The sequence below is a fragment of the Delphinus delphis genome, chromosome 1, assembly GCF_949987515.2.
Source record: "Delphinus delphis chromosome 1, mDelDel1.2, whole genome shotgun sequence".
Lineage (NCBI taxonomy): Eukaryota > Metazoa > Chordata > Mammalia > Artiodactyla > Delphinidae > Delphinus > Delphinus delphis.
In genome coordinates this window covers 107041997-107066792 of record NC_082683.1, presented here as the reverse complement: position 1 = coordinate 107066792, position 24796 = coordinate 107041997, and the positions used below count along the sequence as shown (strand labels likewise).

Here is a 24796-nt window from a genome sequence, read left to right as displayed (position 1 = left end):
GGTATGCGGGCCTCCCACCGCTGCGGCCTGTCCCGCTGCGGAGCACAGGCTCAGGACGCGCAGGCCCAGTGGCCACAGCCCACGGGGCCAGCCGCTCTGCGGCACGCGGGACCCTCCTGGACCGGGGCACGAACCCACGTCCCCTGCATCGGCAGGCGGACCCCCCCAACCACTGCGCCACCGGGGAAGCCCCGTTCCTCTGTTTTTTAAAGCTTCATCAGTAGCTTTAAAAAGCATAGACTCAAGGTAGATGGCAAGCGTGCCACTAACGCTTGCAGGTGCCAGTGCAATGCCAGTGCAAAAAAAAGGAAAAGAAGCCTCAAAGCTGCTTACAGTCTGAGGTGAATTGCCAAGATAGCTTATTTCATCTTCTGTTTGGGCACAAGGAACACAGAAGCCAAGTTTTAATCCCAGGCTAACTTGAGAAGCCTTATAGGAGGTCCTCCCTACATTAAGGTGGGACCCCAAAGTCTTAAGCCCTCAGGGGTAAGGGTCATCCGATCTAGTCCTGCCCCTTCAAATCCCAGGGCTCTTTGGACCAGGCAGCCTTGGTGCCACAAACAGTGTAAAGAATAAGGAAGTTTTAAAGTTCATGAGAAATAGTAGCCACGGACTCAACCTCTAGCGGATTTAGCCTTGAGTACTCGTAGCCTGGGTAGTCTGGGAAACCATAAGACATCAACTTGGTGTGTTGTTTCCCAGCTGCTAACGAACCCCAGGAGTCTATCAGAGGAGACTATATTCAGAGGAAAATATATTCATCCTAGGGCTGTAGAGGTATCCACAAATAACATATCAAGAGAAGCAATTAGCATCTAGAATTCAGTTTTAACACATAAGAACGAAATCTCATGCATCTGGAATTTTAACAACAATTCTATCAATCCTTGTGATGACATGAAATTTATATTTTAAAGCAGGTTGAGAAAATTTAAGCATAAAACTCTCTCTCTCTCTCTCTGTCCTCTTGGGCCTCCTCTCTCCCCACTTACATGTGAAAAGTGCATCTGCATTATACTATAACCAGACCTCCTCAGAGATGTAAAGGCCCCATTGACTGCAGAGATTGTCCCCTCACCCCACCCCCGCCCCCGCCCTCATTTCTTCAGACACTAGCAATGTAACTTCTTAAAAGATTAGCATTCTTTCCCAACTTCGTAAGTGGTCAAGTGACTTCCTGCTTGCTTTGTACATGCTTACCTGGACTATGTATCTTTGGTGAACTTTATGTAAAATGTCAGTATGTCATTTGGATGTATGACCTTTTGTCTCAGTAATGTACATGACTGTGCCTTCCACTTCTAACAGGCAGAACAGTTCTCAGAGCTTCTGAGAGTCTCTCTGCCAGGTTATAATCCTCAGTTTGACTCCAATAAAATCCTCTTTTTTCTTCTTAACTTGATTGTTAATAGAATTTTTGTCGACACTTGTATCAAAGCAGACATGAAAATGAAAATTAGAAAATATTCTGAATCAAACAAAATGGAAAATACTGTGTATACACACAAGGTGCAGCTAAACCGGTCTTTAGAGGACAATACACAGATTTAAATGTAAATTATGAAAATCAGGACTGATCGCTAGTGAGCTAAATCTCCACTTCAAAAAGTTACAAAAAAGGATAACAACAACAACAGAAGCAGATAAGTGCAGAAATTATGTAGAAAACCAGGAATTTAAGAATTAGAAGTAAATTTACAGAAGCGAAAAACTAAGTGGTTGCCTCTTTGAAAAGACTACCAAAACTGATAAAACTGTTAAGAGGCAAGAAGGCCCCCCACACGTGTGCTTCTGAAGACATGTGCAAGAAGGTTCACTGAAGCACTGCATGTACTTATAAAAACATGTAAACTACCCAATGGTCCTCTGAGGGGAAAGGATACATAAACTCTGGTTTATACTTTCCGTGGACTGTTCTACAGCTATTAAGATGAATGAACTAGTTCTATCTATCAATATGGATAAAACTGAAAAACAAAGTTGAGTGAAAAAAATCAAGTGACAAAAGATGACATAGTATGATGGTGTTCATATAAATTCTTAAAACAAAAAAATAGATGGATATATTATATATGTCTTTAATCATTTATTGTCATGTACCAAAACATGTAAAGAAATGTCACACCAGCATCAGGAGGATGGTTATTTCTAGAAGGGAAATGGGAGAATGGGGTAAAGTGATTAAGGAGGTGAGGAGAAGTTCAGCAACATCTGCAATATTTTTAGTTCTTATGAAAATTCTTAAAAGAACATGGCAAAAGGATAACATCACTTAAAATTAGGTGAGGGGTGCATATTTATTTTTTGTACTTTTCGTAGTTTTGAAATTTTTTAAATTTTTACAAATATTTTAAAGAAATAATAGCCCAGAGTGGGAGGCGAATGTGGGACTGACACAGGAGAGTGTTTTCTTAAATACTTCCAGTGCCTCTTCTTAGGCATTGTACGGCTCTTAAATGTCAGCAGAGGTCTCCAAAATCCTTGAGAGCTAAAAAAGTTATCTCAAACCCCAATTTCACGGTTTGTGGAAATTCTAAATAAAAAGAAATATACATAGATTTAAAAAAAAGAGAGGAAAGAAGGAAGCCATTACTACTGAACTCGAAGACATAAGGAAATGATAAATGAATATCATAAACACATATATGACAACTGATTAAAAATTTAGAGGAAATGAACATATTCCAATAGTGAGTTTAGGGAAATAAAATGGACTAGTCCTACAAGCATTACATTTTTTAAATCAGAATTTTTAAATCTTCCTTCAAAGAAAGCTCCAGGACCAAAAAAAAGTTCATTAGAAGAAATGACTCCAAAGCAAACAAATTCTAAAAGAATTAAAAGATGGCACATTTCTCCAACTTTTTTTTATGAGTTTATGTTGAAGCCAACAACCCCCCCACAAAGGCAATGTGAAAAATATAAATTACAGACCTGTCTTATTGCTGCAATGTTAAAAAAAATACTGAATCCAGCAATACATTTTTTAATTGTGAAAAATAGGTCTTATCCTGGGAAAACAGTTGATTATCATTAGAGAATAAATTAATCTAACTCACCACATTAACAACGTAGAGAAGGGAAATCATAATCACTAAAACAGAAGAGGTATTTGAAAAAATTCACCATTGATTTAACTTTGAAAAAAAAACCCTTTAGCATAATAGGCTAGAAGAGAACAGCACTAATCTGCTAAGGGTAGCTTCCGAAACAAAAACAAACAAGAAACCTTCAGCAAACATTATAGTGGGTAATAAACCCCTGGCTCCCAGCCCCCCACCCCCGTTACCAATCAGGAACCCTCAGGAATCAGACAAATAGGCCTCACTCTGACCACATCTTTTCACCATTGTGATGGAGATCTTAGCCAGTGAGGAAAGGCAAGAAAAGAGAAAAGGTATAAGAAGTGAAAATGAAAAATGACTACTATAATTATTTACATGGATGAAAGGTGAATTACTAGAATTATTAAGAGAATTGAGTTTATTTGGTATATACAAATATTTTAAAATCAGATTAAATTGGAGGATTCAATTGGATTAAATTGAGGATTCAAGAAACAAAGATATTAAAAACATTTTAAATGTTCAACAATTATACCACACAGTTCAATCACATGCACTGCGGAGGGGACAGGGGAATGAAAGGTGACTCCTACCTCCACAGTAACCAAAATCTTTTCAATGTGAAATGAAACCTAAAATGATTTTAGTTGGTGTTATATAGCAGGGTATTTCCATGATCTCAGGGGTAAGCAAGGAGTTTAAAAATAAGATAAAAAGACCAATTCTTCAGTATGGAGTTTCCTTAAAAAACTAAAAATAGAATTACCACATGACCCAGCAATCCCACTACTGGGCATAAACCCAGAGAAAACCATAATTCAAAAAGACACATGCACCCCAGTGTTCACTGCAGCTCTATCTACAATAGCCAGGTCATGGAAGCAACCTAAATGCCCATGGACAGATGAATGGATAAAGAATGGATATATACAATGGAATATTACTCAGCCATAAAAAGGAACGAAACTGGGTCATTTGTAGAGACGTGGGTGGATCTAGACACTGTCATACAGAGTGAAGTAAGTCAGAAAGAGAAAAACAAATATCGTATATTAACGCATATATGTGGAACCTAGAAAAATGGTACAGATGAACCGGTTTGCAGGGCAGAAATAGAGACACGGCTGTAGAGAACAAACGTATGGACAGCAAGGGGGGAAAGCGGCAGGGGGTGGGGTGGTGGTGTGATGAATTGGGCGATTGGGATTGACATACATACACTAATATGTATAATGGATAACTAATAAGAATATATCATAAAATGTAGGAAAAAAAGACCAGTTCTTAACGAAGACTGATCAATTGGACTACATCAAGCATCTCTGTTCATCAAACCACAGACTAAAGAGTAAAAAAGACACGTCACAACTTGAGCGAATGTCCTTGCAGTCAGCATAATCAACTGGTACTGAAGATATTTAATAAATTCTTACAAAACAAGAAAAAAAGACCTGTAGGAAAATCACCAAGGTCTTGAGGGTGGGGATGGGGGTGGGGGAGAACCTATAAGAGAAAATCCAAATGGTTAACAAATATGTAATGGTGCTCAAGTTCATAACGAATAAGGGATATTAGAAGTGAAATCCCAATGAGGGAACATTACAGATGGCGAAGGAGAAAGAGGAGGGGGAGGGGAAGAGGGGGAGGGAGAGAGAGGGGAAAGGGAAGGAGAAGGAGAAGGAGAGGGGAAGGGAAGAGGGGGATAAGGAGGGGAGGAAGTGGGCCAGGAGAAGGAGGATGAGTAGGAGGTGGAGGACACTTGCAGGTAGAAAGGTACCGACTGGCCAGCGAGGTGGTTGCTGCCGTATCGTACTCCCTCACAGCCCCAGGGCTCTGCAAAGTCCCCATTCAGACGCTCCTTAACGTCTTCCGCTCAGGACTGCCTTCGGGTGTTAATTCTCATCTTCGTACTCCTTGTGGCCAGAACTACGACGTCATTGGACTTGTGTGTGCAGCAGGCAAAAACCAAGGGTGAAAAGTCTGGGCCGGAAAAGGGATCAAGAGGAGACACTCTGCACTGGCCGGGAATCGAACCCGGGTCTCCCGCATGGGAGGCGAGAATTCTACCACTGAACCACCAATGCCCCTTTCCGTGCAAGCCTCTGACGGCTCTCCAGAAAGCATCTCCAGGGCGACCGAGGGACCCGCGGCGGCAAAACAAAGAGGTTCCAAAATGGGCCTACAGCGTTGTCTTTGAAAGACAGAGCTCACAGACCGACAGGCACTCGGAACAAAGCCTTGCGAAAAAGGCCTACAAGCAGGCAACAGCATGAAGTGGGAACATTCAAATGAAAATATCAAAATATCGGCTTCGTCAGCTCACACCACAACTCTGAAAAAGGCTCTTTCTAACCGTACAACAGACCCCTGCCGAAAAAACATCGGAAATTCATCCAGATCCCTTGTTTATGACCCTATACCTGCAACTCTCAACCTCAAACTCTTACCTTAGAGAGTCTGAGAAAATAATCCAACTTGCTAGGTTAAGCAAGTGAAATTCTCATCCAGGCAAGAAATAAGAAACAGAAGCAGAATTAGACTGGAATGAGAAGAAGGAAAGGGCCAGAATCAAAAGAGAGGTAACGAAGAAACACACCGTTGTTTTGTACAAGAATAGTGAGTCATTTTTGTAACCGTTATAACAATAGTATGCGTCTGCTTTTTAAGGTGTTCAAAGCATTTGGAAGGATGTGATATATCATAATCATTAAAAGGTTAATTACTATTGTTTGCAACCAATGTTTGATTATATGGGAGAATCTAATCTCCCAAACGGGACTCTGTGTTGTGCTGAGTTTTAGCATTCGTGACTCTGAGATGCATGTGGGACATAGGCTTTGGTGTTTTGGTTATATAAGGAGCAGACTAATTTTTAGAATAGTGTCGAGGTTAACATATTGGTCCTTTGATGAAATTGAAATACAGAGAGATTTCTTTCCCAATTTTTCCTGGGGGAAATTACACTGAAGAAAGGAACCTGGCAGGGGGGCTCCCCCACATGTTGGGACTTAGGAACCATTATGCCTTTCTGAAAGATAGGAGCTGCAGACGTGCAGTCATGCTTCTCTTGCTGAGAAGCCAAGCTAGGTGGAGGCTGAGTCAGAAACTTGAACTCAACAAGGAAAACAACCATCTCCTTGACCCTGAAGACCTTTGGCTCTATCTGCCCTCTGCCCAACACCAAAGACACACGCCAGCTCTGGCCATCATGCTTTCATTTACCAACTACATCGACCAGATCTACATGTATTCCCACACCCCTTTCTAAACTACAAACCTGCACTTTCCACTCACAACTCCTAAATCACAAATCCATGCCCCCTATGCGTCTCAGAGTCACAAATGCTAAAACTCAACACACCAGTGAGTTCCCTGTCAGCATCACACACCACCCTCTGCCTCGACAGGTTTGGGAGGCACCAAGCGATGGGGGGGGGGGGAGCAAAGAGAATGACTGCATCGTCAGTGAGGAAATGAAGCCCGCAGTATTTTGATGTGAAAGTCACAGCTTGATGGTATTGCCTGACGTAAGCCTCCTATGCAAGCTTTTGCTCTGGGTATTTTCTTGTTTGTTCGTTTTTTAGTTTGTTCTGCATGTCTACCAAAGAGGCCTGTTGTTTTCAGAACTCTTTTCAAAGTCCTTCCCGAGCCTCTTCCAGAGGAATCCTAGTCGAGCTGCACAGGTGGAAACGTTGGTGGCTCAAGGGTAGAATTCTCACCTCCCATGCGGTAGAACCGGGTTTGATTCCAGGCCAATGCTTGCTTTTCTTCGGTTGCCTCTCCCCTTTTCCATGGGCAATATCCTTGGCATAGACAGGTCGTTCCTTGTCCTGAATTATACCAAGACCGGTAAACTCAGGCGTACCAAGGTCAGAGGCCCCACTCCGCAACTTCCTGCATCTCCGCACGATTTCCTCCCCAGAAACGTCCCCCTCCCTGGGCCGCTGAGGCCCCTCCCGTCACAGCTACAGTCCTTCAGTGACCTTCATTTCTTCATCCCCACTCCAAGTGCGATATAGCCCAAGAATAGGATAGGAGAAAGGATAATAGTAACAATGGTTTCAGTTTCAAGTATTCCAAGCCGCAGAGATCCAGCAGACACACTTGGAGCTTCAAAAACATGCTCTCTTCACGGTATTGGATGGCTGCAAAAAAAAAAAAAAAAATCCTGTTGAGGGCAACTTGTGTCGTTCTTAGTTTTCACTAGAGGGGACGGCGGTAAAGGGAGGCAAATGGCAAGTGTGCCCATTTAGTTAATTCCCAAGAAGACTTTAAGAAATTGCCCTCAACAGGATATGTTTTTGGTTTTGTTTCTTTGTTTGTTTGTATGTTTTGCAGCCCTCCGGCGGAGGTGAGAGGTCCTCTGGCACAAAGGAAGGTAGGCACTCAAGGAACCCCAGGATAGAAAACAAGACGAGGGAAGAGGAAGGGGGGGAGGAGGAGGGGAAGGCGAAGGAGGGGCGGGCAGAGGAGGCGGAAGATGGGGAGGAGGCGGAGGAGGGGGCCTCAGCCAGGTGAGTTTTCCGCAGCAGCTGGATAACACTGGTCGAGAGAGGGCGCCCTTGATCCACAGGCCTCTCTGCGACCACAGGCTTCGGCGCTGCTGCCTTCTTGGAAGACACCCTCCTTCCCTCTTTTGTCTCAGACAGGACGCTGAAGAGCGCGTCGTCCTAGATGATTTCTCCGCTCCCCAAAGCCCTAGGAGGGAAGGACAGACCGACGGAAGCGTTGCTCCCAAGTGGTCCATCACGCAGCGTCCGGCCTTGTGTTGGATGATTTCCCGGGTGCCTCTTCTGGGTAAGAGTGGACCCCACAGGATATTCCTGCTGTTCCCGTTGAGGAGCAGTGGGAGAGACGCCAACTTGGCCGGCTCCTCGGGCCGCGCGAGACCCAGGCCCCTGAGCTAGTCCCCTCGATGGGCTGAGCCCAGAGAACCAGCAAGGGAACGGGTTGCCTCCTGCAGCCGCAGGTTCTCCCTCCTCCCGTTGCAGGAAAACACTGATCCAACTCCCGCCGTAAGCACCGGAGAGGCAGCTAGATCATTTCTGAGGGCTGGGGTGGGATGAGGTGGGGTGGGGTGGGGTGCGGAGGGCGGGGGGCGCCGAGGGGCGGGTGGAGGGAGCGCTAACTCTCCGCAGGAACACGGCTGGGGCGGAAGAGGAGAAGGAGGAAGGCGAGGCCGGGTGGAAGGCCAGAAGGGCTGGCTAGCCCAGGCAAGGATACTGCGCGCCGGCTCCGGGAGCCTCCTTGCGAAGGCAGGCCTCGGGCCTCCTTGTTCCTGGAAGGGTTGCCTCTTTCCGATCTGGCCCCCAGGGGACTGTGGAGCGCGAGACCTTCGGGCAACGTACCCACGCTTTCGCAACACCGCGGCCGCGTGGCCTTTCTCCTACAGATGCCTGTCGGCCAGCCTGCGGGAACTGCCCAGACCAGAGCGGGGCCCAGTGGGCGGGTCCCGGCGCGCGCACACACACGCGTGTGGCCGGAAGCGGGCTAGAGGAGAAGGCACGTCCAGCACCTGTGAACAGACAGGAGGCGTGGCTCAAGAATAGGACCCATCCATACACTTAGGTCACGAAACAGGAAAGCCCGGAAGATGCGGGTGCAGACCCGATTTCCCAAGCTGTGGAGCGCTGGCTGGGGCTGCGCCTCTCGCCCTGCGCCCGGGGAGCGGAGCGCAGCGAGACACCACGGAAGAGACGTCGTCTGTCATGAACCGAGAGGTATCAGGGGAGAGCACGAACGCAATCTCTCATTAGCACAAATCCCTACATCAGCACGCCCCAGTGCAGTAGACGAGCCTCGTCCTGGGAAAACTACCTTCGTGACCACAGTCTCTCCCGTGCCCGGTAACTATGAGCATGCACCCCGCAGGCACGGTCAACACCCTGCCCTCCCCTCCCCTCGCTGTTCTTAAAAACCGATCTCCGAAAAGCCACCGATCGCCCACTCCCGCCTACCCAACACACAGAAGATCCCACTTCCCGGCCTACAAGACTGACCGCCTTTCAGCAGTGGCGCCCAACCCACCGACCCGCAGCCATTGCGCTGTCTCATCATCTACACACGCCACCTGCTGCCTCTGAGGCTCCGTCCGCAGCACCTGCCACGCTCTCGCTCTCTCTCCTGTTGCCTTACAGTGGACGCAACATTTATCCCAACAGGTCTTCGGAGTGAGCGTCGAAGGGAAAAGGCAAAACGCACCCAGTGCCTGGGAGAGTGTGCAGGGTATAAATGCAACAGCCATTGTAGAAACGGTGGGACTTGATTGTGGTGGGTAGCATCGTTTTGACGTAGCGGTGTTGATTTTTACTCCTACCTTCTGCTTACGGCAGCAGTGTTACAATTTTCCATTCTGCGCATACTTCACCTGCTGCCTTTGTTACGTCAGTTAAATGATGTTAACTCCCTACGCCGCTTAATCTACAAGTGGAACAACCACCAGGATCCGACCCAGCGCTCACCTTCCTCTCAACCCTCGTGGATATCGCCTCCAGGCACCTCTGCCGAGCGCCTAATAAGCATTTCATCCAGGGCATCTATTGATACTAACACCAAGACTCGGCTTGGCCTCTCTCGGTTATTCAGAACTCAACATGACCTGCGCCCCGGCTGGCAACGGGCGTGGGTTTGAACCCCACAGGGAGTTGAACCTCTGCAGGGCTGTGTAAACCTGAGCAAGATGCTCGGAGGCCCTGGAAAGCCACTTGTGCGGTGGAGATGAGGGGATGTGGCGCTGTGCGGGCGCGGGTGGGGTAGGGCTGCCCTGGAGATGAGAACGACCTAGGTGCCCTGGGAATCGGCCACTCTGGTTTTCCTCGGTGTGGGGCACACGCCGCAACACAATTCAGGGGATGGAAAGCTGCCCAAAAGGTTTCCCTGACCGGGAGTCGAACCCGAGCCGGTCGCGGCGGTGAAAGCGCCGAATCCTAGCCACGGGACCACCAGGGAGCTGCTGGTGGATGGCTTTTCTCGTGCTGCTGACTACAGTGACCTTTTCCCTTTGCTCTGGAAGGCCTTGAGTCTTCCGGAGGGGTCATCCGTCGTTGCAGAAATCGTTCCCTAAGGCCGTTCCCTCCGTGCTTCCTCCAAAAAAGGAGCCCGAACGCCCGCGGGGCCTGCCGGGTCCGCAAGTCCCGAGCGAGTTGCCTCATCCCGGCCGCACCTAGTCTTGAGAACTAGCCTTGTGACGCGTCTTTGTGAGGTGGCCGCGTGTGGAGAGAAGGTCAGCGAGGCCCGGGGAGCGTGCGAGGGGCACGGTGGCCGGGAGGAGGCGGGAGGGAATGTGCCCGGGGTGAGAAGGGGCCACGCACCGAGAGCCGGCATCTCCATTTTCCAAAAGGACTCAGGCAGATGCAGCAACGGAGACGGCTTGGATGGAAAACCCTTTTAAGCCAGGCTCCAAGGCGCTAAATTGGATTCCGGATCTAAAGCCGAGCAATCCCCGGATGGGCTTTGTCGGTTAACCCATCCCATCGTGTCCCCAGCTCTCCGTAAAGAAAAACTTCAGTCTCCTGAGCCTTCCCTGAGTTGCAAAAAGTCTGACCCAAGAATTAATGATTAAAGGAATGAAAACATGCAGAAACAAAGAACAGCAGTCGGGCAGGAGAACTGGTAAGAATTTTCACAATATATCAGTCATATAGCAGAGCCACGGGACCTGTAGTCCCTCCCTGAAGGACATAGATAACACTCTTTGATGCACATTCCCAAGTGGTTTTTACAGAACCCAGATTCCCCACCAGATGGAAACCGCTGACCACAAGCACATAGACCCCAGACCAGTTAGAGCCAGAAGATTGATGATGTTGATCCCTGAAACTTCACCTTGTTACCTCACCATCAACCAGCCAGAGAACTGTGTGGAAGCTGATCACGCACCCTGAGACCCTCTCCCTCACACTGCCTTTAAATACACTGTCCTGAAAGCCATCCAGGATTTTGGGTCTTTTGAGCTTTAGCTGCCCGTTCTCCTTGCTCAGGCACCCTGCAATAAACGCTGTACTTTCCTTACCACTACCTGGTGTCCGTTGATTGGCTTTGCTGTGCGATGGGCCAGAGGACCCGAGTGCCATTTGATAACAGATCTTCCCCCTTACAACCTGGTGCACCTGCAGTTTGCCCGCCTTAGTCCATGCCAACTCCATCGTTCTCTATACCCAGGTCAGCGATCTTGGAGTTCTCTCTGATGCCACGGTTTTCCTCAGACCCCACATCCCAGTAGTCAGGAATTCATGTTTTCTCGTCTCTCAAGTGTGCGGACATTGATCTACACCGGGGTTTCTCAACCTCCACAGTGTTGGTATTTTGGACGGGATCATTTTTTGTGGGGGAGGGCTCCGCCTGAGGACCGAAGCATGTTTAGTGACACCCCTGGCTTCTACTGACTGGATGCCAAGTGGAAACTCTCCGTCCCCCTTCCCCCAGTCTTAACAATAAAAAAATGTGTCCAGACAAGGCCCAGTGTCACAGAGGGGTCCAGGGGTGAGGGTGGGAGCCCAAATCGCCCCCGTTTGAGAACCAGAGATGTGCACATTCGCTCCTGTTCCTGGCCTCTGAACTCATGCAGATGACTCTCCTGTTCAGGGCACAGGGGTGGATTTCAACTTGGCCCCCTGCTCACCTAGACGTTAGGATTTAAGACTTTCATGTCTCTCGAGATCGCAGGGTTTTCTGCCATGAAGCCTTTTCTTTGGCTCCATCCTCGACATCAGCTTCTTTTGAGCCTGCCCAGGAGAGGCAGCCGGGAAGAAGTCTGAGTCTGCTCAGTGAGGTTCCTCTCCCTGCTTCTGGGACTTCATGCCTCTTTGGATTCAGTCGGCAGAGAAGTTTTAGGGGCCGCTTTATTCCAGCTGCCCCGTGCATCCCCGAGGAGGAGGTGCACGGGGAAGAATAGGGTTTGACTGGCGCCTGCCACCTGGGGCTCACACCTCCACCACCGCTAGTGTAGCCTTCTGGGCTCCCCGCGGTCCCACCAGCCGGGGGTTCCGTATTGGGCCAGCCTAGGCTCCGGAGACGCCCAAGCCAGGAGGGACACCTAGGGGGAACCAGAGGCCCACTTCAGTCCTGTCCACAAGGGACACCCTAATGGGTCCTGACAGAGAGAAAGGCAGTGAATCCTCTCTTATTGGGCAGGCAGAAGAGACATGAGAGGGAAAGTGAAGAAAAATCCTATGAGGCCTCAGGATCTGGAGTCACCATGAAGTTGACCGCCTCTGGAACCGCGTCCTCCCCCTGGCTGGCGAAGGCGAGTGGAGTCCCCTTGTCCAGTCCAGACCAAGTAGACACAGCAGACAACGATGGCCCGGGTACCAGTGAGTAGGCAGTCCCCAATCTTCCCACTTGGGAATACTTGAACTTCCCTAGCCATGAAATCCATGCATTTCCAGGATGCAACTCACTGAATTCTTTTTCTCAACTGCTTGAGAAAAGGAGGAAAGGACTTGAGGAAAGGATTGATCGATCGGGTGTGGAGCATATATGAAAACCACTGCAGTAAGGGAAGCAACCACTGTTGAGACTGTCTCATTTCTCTCTCACCCACCCCCTTAATATTAATTGCACTTTCCCAGGTAGAGTCCCCAGGTTGGACCCATTTTACTTTTAATGCACAGGTGGTGGCGCCTAAGAGGAGGTTCACAGATAAATATTTGAAGTGTGGAAGTCACTTTTGTTTAAGCATGCATTCCAAAAAGCAACGAATGAATCAAGCTCACCTGTGCCTTACCTACAACAATGGGAAAGGAGAAGTACATATAAACGAATGGAAAACGTCATAAAATAGCCTTAAGTGTCTGCTCTTTCCACGAAGTCCTTCCCTGGATATGCTCATCAATGTCTTCTCTTTCTCCAAAATCTGACATCCAGGGCCTGACCCTACGATCGCTTTTCAGCATCCAGCCTATTATTCCCCTCTCTGTATCTCCGCTTCTTCCTCATTTTCTTTTATTCACACAAAACAAAACATGATAGAGCTCTCCCTCAGCCTCCAGTTTTCAACATCACACCCAGCGAACAATTTCGCAAATTAGGTATGTTCCGTGGGACTCTCTCTGCCTAGAAAGAAGAGGAAATGTTAAGCAGCACAAAGCTTTGTACTTTCCATGGTTAGGAATGACTAAAGGAAACTTTCGCTAAGACCAAAGGCCTGAAAAGTGAGCTAACTTCCCGCCGCCCCCTCACCACCACCCCCCGCCCCCGGCCCTGCATCCGAAAATCCCGACTGTTTCGAGTCTTGTAGATCTTTCTGGCTTGGTTCAGCTGCCCTGCAGGCAACTGGGCGTTTGTTATCTCCAGAGAGTAAAATAGAGGCTCTTGGGCCACAAGGGGGCAGCCAGTACATGGGAGGGAGGGCCTGTGTCCCCCAAGGAAATGAGAAGTATGATGTGATGGCATGCATATCTTGACCTGGGGGATGGTAACCTGAGTTATTACATGTTGCAAAATGTATCGCTCTGTGTGGAAAAGAACGGAATGGGGAGACTTGCACTACCTGACGTTACGAGTTACTGTGACCGCTCCCCCCAACATAGACCAGCAGGGTGCAAGTTGCATCAGGGTACACAACTGGAAAATGGACTGAGTTCAGAGACTTGAAACCGACCCATAGCTCAATTAGTGAATGAGTTTTCAAGAAAAGCAGTTCAATGCGGAAAGGAAATAGGTTCCATATTGGGAGGGGGGCAGCTGTATTTCTATCTCACACTAGAGACAAAAGTCAATCTGAAGTGCATCATAGACCAAGACATAAAAGTTAAAGGTGTAAGGCATTTTGAGTATTCTTCATGATTTGGTGGTAGGCAAAGATTTACCAACCAGGACCCAAAGAATGTATAAAACAAAGACAAATGATAAATTAGAGTTCATCAACGTTAGCCGTATCTTCTCATCCAAGGAGGCCACTAAAATGGAAACGCAAGCTAGAGACAGGGAGAAAATATTCACAACACATAGCTGACAACCCTCACCGCCTGTCATTATAAAGTATAATGAGCTCCTCCAGCCCAGTAACAAGTTTTTCAAAGATCAAAAACCCCACTTTTTTTCAGATGGGTTAAAAAATATGCACAGATACTTCAGAAAGGAAGATATGCACATGGCCAAAGAAGCATACCAGGAGTCCTCAATAATTTTAGCTGTCACAGAAGCGGACATTAAAACCATGTTGAGATACCACTACTCTTAGTAGCGCGGCTAAAATCATAAGGAGAGGAAACACCAACAATCTTGGCAAAGATGTGGAATAACCACAACCGTCATATTGTTGGTGGTAACATAAAAAGGTACAACTGCTTTGGAAAAGGCTTTGGTGGTTTTTATGAAGTGGAGCGTATACTACGCCCTGGTACCAGCTATTCTTCACCGAGAGAAATGAAAACCTACGTCCACAAGATCTCTTTGGAAAGACTCTTCAAAGCAGCTTTATTCACAATAGCCAATACTGGATACAGCTCAAATGCTCATTATCGAGTGAATGGTAAACAGACTGTGCTATGTTACTGCCATGGAATACAACTCAGCAATGAACGAGGAATGACATCTGCTTTACTCAACAATCGATAAAGTCAGAGACGTTGTGCAAAGATGAAGAGGTGTGCAGGCAAGAGTGTGTGCGCTATGATCCCATTTCCATGACATTCTAGAAGAGGCAAAGGTAAAGTGAAAGGAGTCTGGACAGTGACTGTTAACAAATAAAACAGAGGACAATGGCAATGATTTTAATGGTTCTGCGTGACTGACTGGGTAGTCACTAAGTCCAGGCAATGGGACAACAGCAGCATGATGTGGAGTTCCCTTGTTGGTCCAATCTGGTGGATGAAAATGTCGAGGCACCGTCAAAGTTCAGATATAGCAGACGTTAAACCACCGGTGATCACCAAAACAGTAATTAGTGAAGGTTTACTGTGCACAAAAAGCTTTACCGTTCAGGAACTGGGAGCACTCCAACGGAATATGGAAGGAGGCTCAGAGGTGCTACACTGTTAGAAAGCAACTTATCTCATGAGGGGGCGGTGGCTGTTTTGTCCTTCGCAGTGACAGGTTATAACATTAGAGTTTTCCTCGTGATAGGGAATTGGTTAAAAGTGGTTACCTCCCATCAATTTTGGCGAACAGTTTTAGGCTTTGTTTATGATTTTCAGAGGCATAAACAAGAAGTGGCCCAAGGTGAGTTTCACTTGTTTTGCAAAATAAGCTAAATGAGCTCTTCCTTATATGACTAAACGGGTTTGTCTGCTCAGGGAAGTTTCAAGTGTGATCTCCATTTGTGTCTGATTTTTACCAACTCTCCGCTTTTGGTCATGCTCTCAGTCTAACGGTACTCTCGGGTACCAGCATTGATGCAGTCAGGCAGAAGAATCACACATATTCGCTGGTGTCCACTAGCTGTGTCGTCAGGGCGGAGGGTGCTGTAGTCACCGTTATCATCATTTCTGCGGTGACTGTTAAGGTCTTCCAGTTGTCCAATCCTGTTGGATACCATTTGTCTTTTGAGTGGCTGCCGACAGGCACTTAAAATCCTTGAGAGTATAGAAAGGCACTAGAGAGGTTACTTCGGTGACTCTAAAGGGAACAATAGCCAAGGATTGAAAAAGTCCTCGGAGCAGAGATTCCCAGGAGCCAAGATTAAACCAGCAAAACAGGTCTAGGCAGGGAGAGTCGCCTATCTGATAAAATTTTTTATCTGGTCTTTAAGATCCTGCAGATTTTGAGTAACACAGAAACAACATTTTTCACCAGTTACAGCAAAAGAGGCTCCTTGCCGGGCTTCCCTATTTTGGAGCAGGACCGAAGAGAAACCACTGCCCTGGGTTTCCTTCTGCTCAGACACGAGGTGAGTGGCCTGGGTGGGGTTTCCTTCCCTTCTCCTGACCTCCTGCCGCCAGGTGGCCTGGGGAAAGCAGTGCTCTCTGGCCCCCAGGCCGGTGCAAGTTTCAAGACAAAGTAAAACGGGAGCTGCCGTGCCACGTGAGACGTGAGACAGAGGAGGTTGCCATGACTCGGATTCGAACCGAGGTTGCTGCGGCCACAACGCAGAGTACTAACCACTATACGATCACGGCGCGCCACTGTCCCCGCGGCGGCAAGAATTCTTGCTCTTACGATGTTGACGTAAAATCATTCCAATTACTGCGCTGTGCCTGGACAAATGTCGGTATTCATAGTCTTGTCTCATGCCCGCTCTCCGTTTTCCACTCCCTTCCTCTCAATTCTGGTACATGATGATCAAACCAAACCAAACCAAACCAAACCCCAATTCTCATCTCCCCAAATCCGGCACGTGCCTCTGCACAGGCCTCCTGGGAAGTCAAGCTGTCCTCGTGCCCACCTCGCCGGCTTCTTTCCCGCGTCTTCGCGTTTGCCCCTTTGGACCAACCCTCCGCAGGCCCTGGTTCCGGCTCGCGCCCCGGCGACCGCGGCCGAACGGAGGGCGGGCGGCGCGCGCGGAGCGAATGGGGAGTCGTCACGGAGCCAAACCTGGCCTTCATCTTCCCTCGGGGACCCCTCGGCTCAGGTCCGGGGGCGTTTCCGGGGCGCTGGCATCTGCGGCGGGGACACTCGGCTGCCCTTCTGCCTTCGGAATCGCCCGACGCTCGGCTTTTCCACGGGAAGAACGCGCTGCATCGACTCCACGTCTGCGGTTGTCCTAGGCTTTGGAGCCGGCGTCGCTGTCCTGCGAAAGGCGAGTGACTCCGCCTGGCGCGGATGCGGTGTTTGATCACTACAGGGGTGACAGCGAGGAGTTGCACGTGTGTCTCTGTGGCGCAATCGGTTAGCGCGTTCGGCTGTTAACCGAAAGGTTGGTGGTTCGAGCCCACCCAGGGACGCCTTTCTCTCGCCTCTTTTAGAAAGTAAAGTCTTCGTGGTTCTTTCTGCTCTGCACATCCTTTCCTGTAAAGGTCGAAAAAGGGTCCTCCACTACTACCCTCCTGTCCCCCGTGTCGTGTTCACAACACGAGGACATAAGGTGCGATCGGAAGAGGTCGTCTGGAAATCCTAGAAAGAGTACGGCTATCATCGTTAGTTTATGAATTCCTTTTCACGATGGACTTTCTTCCGTCCGTTGTTTGCACGTACTAGTATTTATTTAACCCTTTCCATATACTTTTGAAATTAAGTTGGTTCTACGATTTCACGGTTACAAATAATGCTGCAGTCATCCTTCTTGTACAGGTATCTTTGGCCCCTTGTATAAGGTCTTCTTAGAGGGAAGAGTCCTGGAGAAGCAGTTGCTCGATCACATAGTGCTGACATGGTTCGTATATGCTTCCAGTTCTGCTCCTTTGCTGGCTTATTAGGTCTCACTCTTTCTTTTCTTATTTTAGCGACTGCTTGAGGCTTTATAACAGCCTTCTGTAACTTACCACAGTCTGCCTTCAAGCGATGCCACACCTCTTCGCATTTCTTCCCTGCCGGCCATTGTGCTATTGTCATCATGCATCTTACTTTGCATGTGTCCTAAACCCCACAATCCACCGTTATTACTTTAGAAAAATCGGTCCCATGTTTCTAAAGAGACTTAAATAATAAGAAAAATCTTACGTATTTTCCCAGGCAGATACCTTTTTTGTTGTCCTTTGCCCCTTTGTGTACCTCCAGATTTCCATCTGGTGTCAGTGGACTCCTTTAACATTCCTTATAGTGTGGGTCAGCGGGTGACGAATTCTTTCAGCATTTGTTTGTCTGTAGATGTCATTATTCACTTTCATTTTTGAAAGACATTTCTTGGGGAGGAGGCATAGAATTCCATGTTCTTTAAAGATGTTGCTCCACTGTCTTCTCACTGCTCCTGATGAGAAATCTGACATAGTCTTTATTTTTGTTTTATGTATATACTGTGTCTTTTCCCTCTGCTTTGAAGATATTGTTCTATTTCAATGGAGTCATGCGCAGTTTAATTATGATGTGGCTAAGTGTGTTTTGCTTCATGTTTCTTGCACTCATAGTGTTCATTTGGCTCTTTGGAAACTTTTCTGTCAATGTGTCTTTAAAAATTGTTCCTTCTCTTCTGGTCTTTTCAGGGACTCCAACTTACTCCTATATTGGGCCTTTTAAACATACCTCACCAGTCAGTGATGCTATGTTCATTAAAAAACTTTTTTTGTATGTAGTTTCATTTTAGGATACCGTCAGTCGTTCATGGCTTTACGTTCCCTGATCCTTTTTTTTTTCTTTTTTTTTAAATTCCCCCTTCAATGTCTAATCTGCTATTAATTCTATCTGGTGAATTACATAATATCAGATGTTATCATTTCCATGTCTACAGTTTGATTCTGGCCATTTGTATGTGTTCTACATTTCTACTTAACTCTTGCGACATATGCGACACAGTCATAATAACTGTCTTAACGTCCTCTCTGCTAATTTTAACATCAGGTCAGTTGTGGCTCAGTTTTGATTGATTAGTCTCCTCCTCACACCTCAAGTTTTCCTGCCTCTTTGCATGCCTGGCATTCTTTGATTGGATGCCAGACATTGTCAGAGTTTCCCTTCTTGGGCACTGGCTATTGTGGTATTCCTCTAAATCTTCTTGAGTTTTGTTCTGGGGTACAGTTAAGCGACTTGTAAACAGTTGGATCCCTTTGGATCTTGCTTTCATGATTTTGGGGGTCGGTCATTCTAGGGCTCATTATTCCCTCTACTGAAACAAGAGTTTCCTGAATGTCCTTCCCAATGACCCACGAATTATGAGTAGTCCAAGTCCAGTCTGGCTGGGGGAAGCGAGTACAATTGCCTGTCCTGTGTGAGCACCAGGCACTCTTCCATTATCTTTTTAATAGTTTCTTTCCTTGGCCTCAGGCCGTTTCTTCAGAAGCATACCCTAATCATTACTCTGCGGAGTGCTCCAGGGAGACACTTTCATAACCCTGGATTCTCTGTCTATCTCTCTTATCACTGGATCTTTGTTCTGTGAACTCTCGCTTCCTTGCTGTCCTACCAACACTCAGCTTCATCTCCACCATCCAAGGAGTTGGCCTCAGATGCCCCTCCTGGTGCCCACCCAGCCTGGAAACTCTCTGAAAGCGGTAAGCTGGGCCAGTGGCAGGCCTCACCTTGTTTGTGTCTCATCTCTCTGGGGTTGCTGTTCTTTGCTGCCTGGTTTACAGTGTCTGGAAAACTGGTATTTCATGTCTTTTATCTTTTTCATTTCTTGGGGATGGTGGTTTGGGCGGCGCTGAGATTTCAGGCAGGAGGTAAATCTGATTTCTATCACTCCGCCTTTGCCAGAAGCTGAAGGCATTCTTTATGTGTTCCTAGCTTGACTTAAATAGGAGGTGGGCTGATTTGTATCCCAATGTATTTTTCTAACGCAGAGTAAGAGCCTTTTCTTCATACTCTTGCCATCACAACAAAGTTTCTGCATCGCTAACTGACACGCTCACAAGCAGAGTGCTGCCCTCCTGACTCACGTAAACCAGAGGTACAGTAGAAGGACGATGTGGGCACTGCCCAGAGATACCCTATTGCATACGTTCAGCACCTAAACTACCAAGATGTTTAGAAGGTCTTCCAACAACTGTAATTGTTTCCGGTGGTGACCTACTTAATGGGGTCCAGAGTAGACTGGCGAGAATGACCCCAGATATCTTCCTGCCAAGCAGCTTATGGACTGGAGTGGGGAGAAGCCGCTGGTCCCAGACATTTCTTCCTCTTCCCTTATCTTCTGAATTGTATTTTTGCTTTCGTTGGATGCACACAATCTAATGACTGCCCTCCCTGCTATATCACCAGCGTGCATGAACATGACCGTGACTGTCTCTGTATGATTCCTGGACAATGTTGGGCTATTTGTACAAAAATTATCCTATTTGAGACAAACTGTTGGAACCACAGGATCTTGCTCCTGGTAATGCATCTTGTGCAGACCTGGGTTCTTAGTGTTTTTGCCTTCCCTTCCCTTCCCATGGTTGTTCTGTTGAAGCTCATGAGCAAAAATCCGAGCTCTTCAGCTTTTACATGCTAAATCTGATAGGACATTTTCTCCCCACCCCCCTTGCTCTCACTCACTCTCTGTCTTGGTGTGCCTGTGTCTCTCTGTCTCTCTCTGTCCCTCATACTCTAGGCTGCCCCCAATCTTACCCACTGTCTTCTGCTCTTCAGCGTGTCAGGACCTTGCATTAGAATGCCTTCAATTGCCAAGCACTTAATTCGGTGCTTATGAGGTGCCAGGCCCCTTTCCAGGAGAGATGTTGAATTGTGAACAAACCCAAAGTCCCTGCGCCACTGCACCTGCACCTGAGGCATCCAAATGGGGCAGTCCAGTGGGAACACAGTCAGGCTCGTCCACCTGCCAGAGCCTAAGGGCAGGAGCAGTGAGTGAAACACGGGAAGCATAGGAAGGAATGGGAAAATGGATGACTTCATTTCTAGCAGGCAGGTGACCAAGAACCAGGAATTTAAAAAATAATAATAGTAAACAAACACCTCAGGAACACAGCAGGTCTCCAGTGACAGCTGCTTACTTCCTGGAGCACTTATGCCATGGGTTTTACTCTTCCTCAGGGGACGTGATGGCTGCGTTCACCATCATCCCCTAAAGATGCCCACAACTCCTCCTAACCTGTGAAACTTTGACCACTCTGCAGTCTATAAAAATATGCGGCTGCATTATACCGAGTTGGACAGTGTTTTGTTTTTCCTGTCTTAATTAGATACTCTCCGAGCAAAGATTATACATTAATTAACTCAATTTAATATCAGCCAGAGAACTTAAAGGGAACAATAGATCTTAAAATGGCAACTCGAACCGAATCCTAATAGAAAAATGCATGTTAGAATCATATATTGGGTGACGCCTAAAACGGTTTACTCCCAAATTGTAACTGACATAATTAAGTCGCTATGATTTTACAGAATTCTGCGACGTAATCTTTATTTAAAAGATATTCTAGGGCACATGTATTTTACTGGAACACATAGTCCTAAATTTTACGAACTTCAATCGCTATTGGAATTAAACTTTGCTTATTGGATCAGTAAAACCAGAAGAGGAAATTTAGGCCGTTCAGTGCCATAAGCATTTTGAAGAGAAAATAAATCCAAGACGTGTACACGCTAGAATACTGTGCCAGCAATGCTTTCCACATCATTAGAAATCCGGAAGACAACATAAAGTAGTGTTTAGACAGAAGTTCTTAAACTCTTGTGATGCACACAAAATTGTCTACTCGTGCAGACAATTCTGGGAAGCTCTTGAGAACTTTCCCCCTCCCTTTAACGCAGTTCCCACCTGCTCCCTTCATCCTCCCACCACACGGAAGATCCTTCACCTTTCTGCCCCCTGCAGGGCCCAGGGAGCCGGGCAACAGCCAAGGGGCAGCTGCACTTCCCTGAAGGGCCTTTCCCCAGGTAGGCGGTTCCAGCGCTCAGGCTGACCCAAGACCCCACTGCCCGCCAAGGCAACCGGGAGGAGACCAGAGGGCAGCCGGTCCGGGGGGATTCTTACTAGCGAACGTGCCTGGCCTGCACTTGGGGGACAGCCGAATCAAACACCGCCTGAAGCTTCTCTACAAGCCTGGAGAGAACGGATTCCAGGTTACTCCAAAGGCGTCGCAGTTCATATATATGGAGAGAGAGTGAGAAAGCAAACGTGGGAAAATGTTAACTCTGCGCGGTTAGGTCCAGAATATATGTTTGTATTTCAAGTGTTCTGTATGTTTCAAATGTCTTAATGAGTTTTTGGAACTCAAATCGCAGGTTGTCTTTGGATGAAAACTCTGTGAAACCATCAGGTTTCTGAGATGAAGGAGGAAAAGAGAGTCGGATTCTTCTTCCACGAAAGGAGGTTTCCCTGAGCGGGAATCGAACCCGGCCGCGGTGGTGAAAGCGCCGAATCCTAGGCACTAGACCACCAGGGAGCCGCGCAGGAGACAGATTCTCAAATTTGGCCTCTCCACTTGAAAATTGTGACAGTAAAGGTTGAATTTCTGAGAAGGGCCGAGCAGAAAAGAAGGCGATTCCCAGCGCCCCTTAGGCTGAACGCGGTAGTGCGCGGCGCCCAAGTCGCTGCCCCGCTGCCCATCACCCTTCAGCTCTCCCGACCTGGGCGACTGGACTCTGAGGTCAGGCCACAAGGTAACTGGCTGGGTTTCATCCTAGTCTAACTTTAGCTCTACGTGCGGCCGACGCAAGGACATGCTCTCTTTCTGAACCTCAGTTTCCTTTTAAATTAGGGGCCCATTTGGGCTCTCAGCGGGTGATGAGTGGATCCGTCTACTTCTTGATCTGTGACCCTGCTCTGGGGGCTCCCCTGATAACTGCACGTTACCGGCTCCTTTGCCTCCCTGACCCGCTCAGTTCGTGGAGCGTGACGTTCTTCATCTACGTGTCTTTTGGTCGAGCACCCGGGGCGGCGTCGGGTTCGTGCTCTTTTGGCCTGTCACGCAACGTGCTCCGCGCGTGTGCTGAGGTGTGGGAAAGCCAAGGGTGCTTCGCAGGAATGAACTCCTTGGTTTTCAGACATGATAGGTGTCAGCGTGTACAGGAGATTTAGGCGCCTGCTTCGGAGGTGAGGGGATTTCCGGATGTAAAAATGAGCCGAAGTCAGCCTTGTCCTTTGCGCACTTGGGTCAGCTGGCTGTGGCCTGGACTCCGCAGTGACTCAGAGCGGAGAAAGGAGGGCTGGCTCCTGGCGCTGAGCAGGCTCTCAGGCAGCAACGGAACTCCTGGCCTGTCCCTTGGGGATGGAAAATGCAGCTGCGCCCGCTGCCTCAGCCCCTGCCTTTCGGCCGTTTCGCTTTTTTGAAAGGGAAGGTAAAAGTTTCAGAAAGGAAGAACATTTGTTTCCGCCCGGTTTCGAACCGGGGACCTTTCGCGTGTGAGGCGAACGTGATAACCACTACACTACGGAAACGGTGCTGAGGGCTATCAGCTGCACCCATGAAAACCATAGGTCCTGCCACCAGTATCATGATCACCAACGTTTTAAAGCGAACAATAAACCGGGAAGCACCAGCGACCCCTCAAGCGAAAAGACTGAACTCCTGAGAGGCCCTCGCTTAACTTCGGGATCCCGCATCCAACGCAGTGTCTCCAGTTCCACAACTAAGCACCTGAGGGCAGGAGTCGCCCCCGCTGACGCCCCAGCTCCTGGAATTTCCACTGGTTCTTTAAAATAGATTCTCTACCGTTGGTGAAAAAGACTGATCTTGTCATCTATTTTCTGAACAGTTAAAACATATCACTTTAGGTTCCTACCTGTTAACTTCAATATCTCAATCATCTGTTGAGTCAACTTCCACGTTTCCTGGCTTCTGTTCCTTTATACTCCTAGAATATTGTGACTGAAGGATGAACCTGTTGTGTGAAAAATGATAGAGTCATGATGTTATCTTTCTCTGAAGATTGTGCACCCTCTCCCCCAGCAGGCAGCAGAGGGGAAGATCACCTCAATCCAGTCCTTGACTGAGCTGATTTGCAGGGAAGTCTCAGCCCAGGGCTAGTTTTCTCACAGTGCCATGCTCTAGACGGCTAGGGCTCCCACCTGAGACCCTGAGGTGCTTCCTTGGGTCCTGCCCCTTGAGGAATTCTGAACTTCCATTTTTATCTCCTTCGTACCATGATACTGGTGGAAATTCCACTCTCTTTCAGCCACACTCTGCTTGCCCTCATAGCGTCATACATGCACATGGCTTAATTTGCAAATATCTTAAGGGGAAATCCTGAAGAAAGCATCCAACAGACTCATCAAGCCACTCCAGGATATTGGCTCCTTAAGTCTGAATACGTGGACAGCCCACATTACTTTCTTTCTTCTTCTTCTTCTCATCTCCCTTCCCTTCTTCCTGCCCCATCTTCTCCTCCTCCCTTTCCCCTTCCCTCCCCTCCTCCACCCCTCCTTTCTTCCTGGCCCTCCTCCCCCTCCTTTTTTTTTTTTTTTACCAGATTTCTGACACTACTTAGAGTGTTGCTGTTGTCCCTGACCCTCAGCAGCTGCCCTGTCCCCAGCTTCCCTGTCACTTGTGCCTTGCCAAGAACTGGCAAATGCGCTAAGAGGAAAAGGTAGAGAATCAGTTTCATTCCAATAAGCTTCTTTCTCTCTCTCTTTCTCTCTCTCTCTCTCTCTCTCTCTCTCTCTCTCTCTCTCTCTCTCTCTCTCTCTCGCTATTCCTGGGGGTCCTAGGTGCATAGGTATTTCTCCAACGACCTCAAACAGAATTTCTTTAAGCCAGCCTGCATTTGGTTGTTTTCACGGTCACTGCTGCTTTGCTACAAGCACTGCACCATAACCGAGAGAGGAAATCTTCTACAACTTCCAGATAAATTGTATTTCCCTCCTTTGATTTCTTACAAACAAAACAAACAAACAAACAAAAGCAACCAAAAAGACTGGGTCACTGGTACATACTTGGACTTTTCTTATAATACTTAACCAACTGTATATTGAAAATTCTTGCTGGAAGCATGTGCAAAATATTGTCTACCATGAGCTAAACAGTCATCATGCCTGTCCAAGGTCCAAGAAATTGATGAATTTGGATCCAGTCCCCCATTGCAGTTAGATCACCACTTAGATCAACATCAAAACCAACCACTTTTCCAGATGCAGGTCACTAATATGGGGCAGAAGAGATCAGGTAAACCATTAAACACTAATTTATCTGGGGAATGTTGAAAGTCAGCAGTGATACAGGTAGAAGTGGAAATAATACCAGATTTCTCGGAGCTTCACTGTGTGACCAGCACTGTTCCTCGGGGCTTTACTGTGCAAGAACTTATTAAGTCCACATAACAAC

At 47.7% G+C, this 24796-nt stretch overlaps 4 non-coding genes across 4 annotated transcripts; 1 reads left to right on the top strand and 3 right to left on the bottom strand.

Moving 5' to 3' along the window:
* Nucleotides 1-5078: 5078 nt before the first annotated feature.
* On the bottom strand, nucleotides 5079-5149 carry TRNAG-CCC (transfer RNA glycine (anticodon CCC)). The gene has a single exon. It is a non-coding gene; the product is annotated as a tRNA-Gly (tRNA).
* Nucleotides 5150-16051: 10902 nt separating this feature from the next.
* On the bottom strand, nucleotides 16052-16123 carry TRNAH-GUG (transfer RNA histidin (anticodon GUG)). Its single transcript has one exon. It is a non-coding gene; the product is annotated as a tRNA-His (tRNA).
* Nucleotides 16124-16814: 691 nt separating this feature from the next.
* TRNAN-GUU (transfer RNA asparagine (anticodon GUU)) lies at nucleotides 16815-16888 on the top strand. Its single transcript has one exon. It is a non-coding gene; the product is annotated as a tRNA-Asn (tRNA).
* A 5953-nt stretch (nucleotides 16889-22841) lies between these two features.
* Nucleotides 22842-22914, bottom strand: TRNAV-CAC (transfer RNA valine (anticodon CAC)). Its single transcript has one exon. It is a non-coding gene; the product is annotated as a tRNA-Val (tRNA).
* Nucleotides 22915-24796: the final 1882 nt, after the last annotated feature.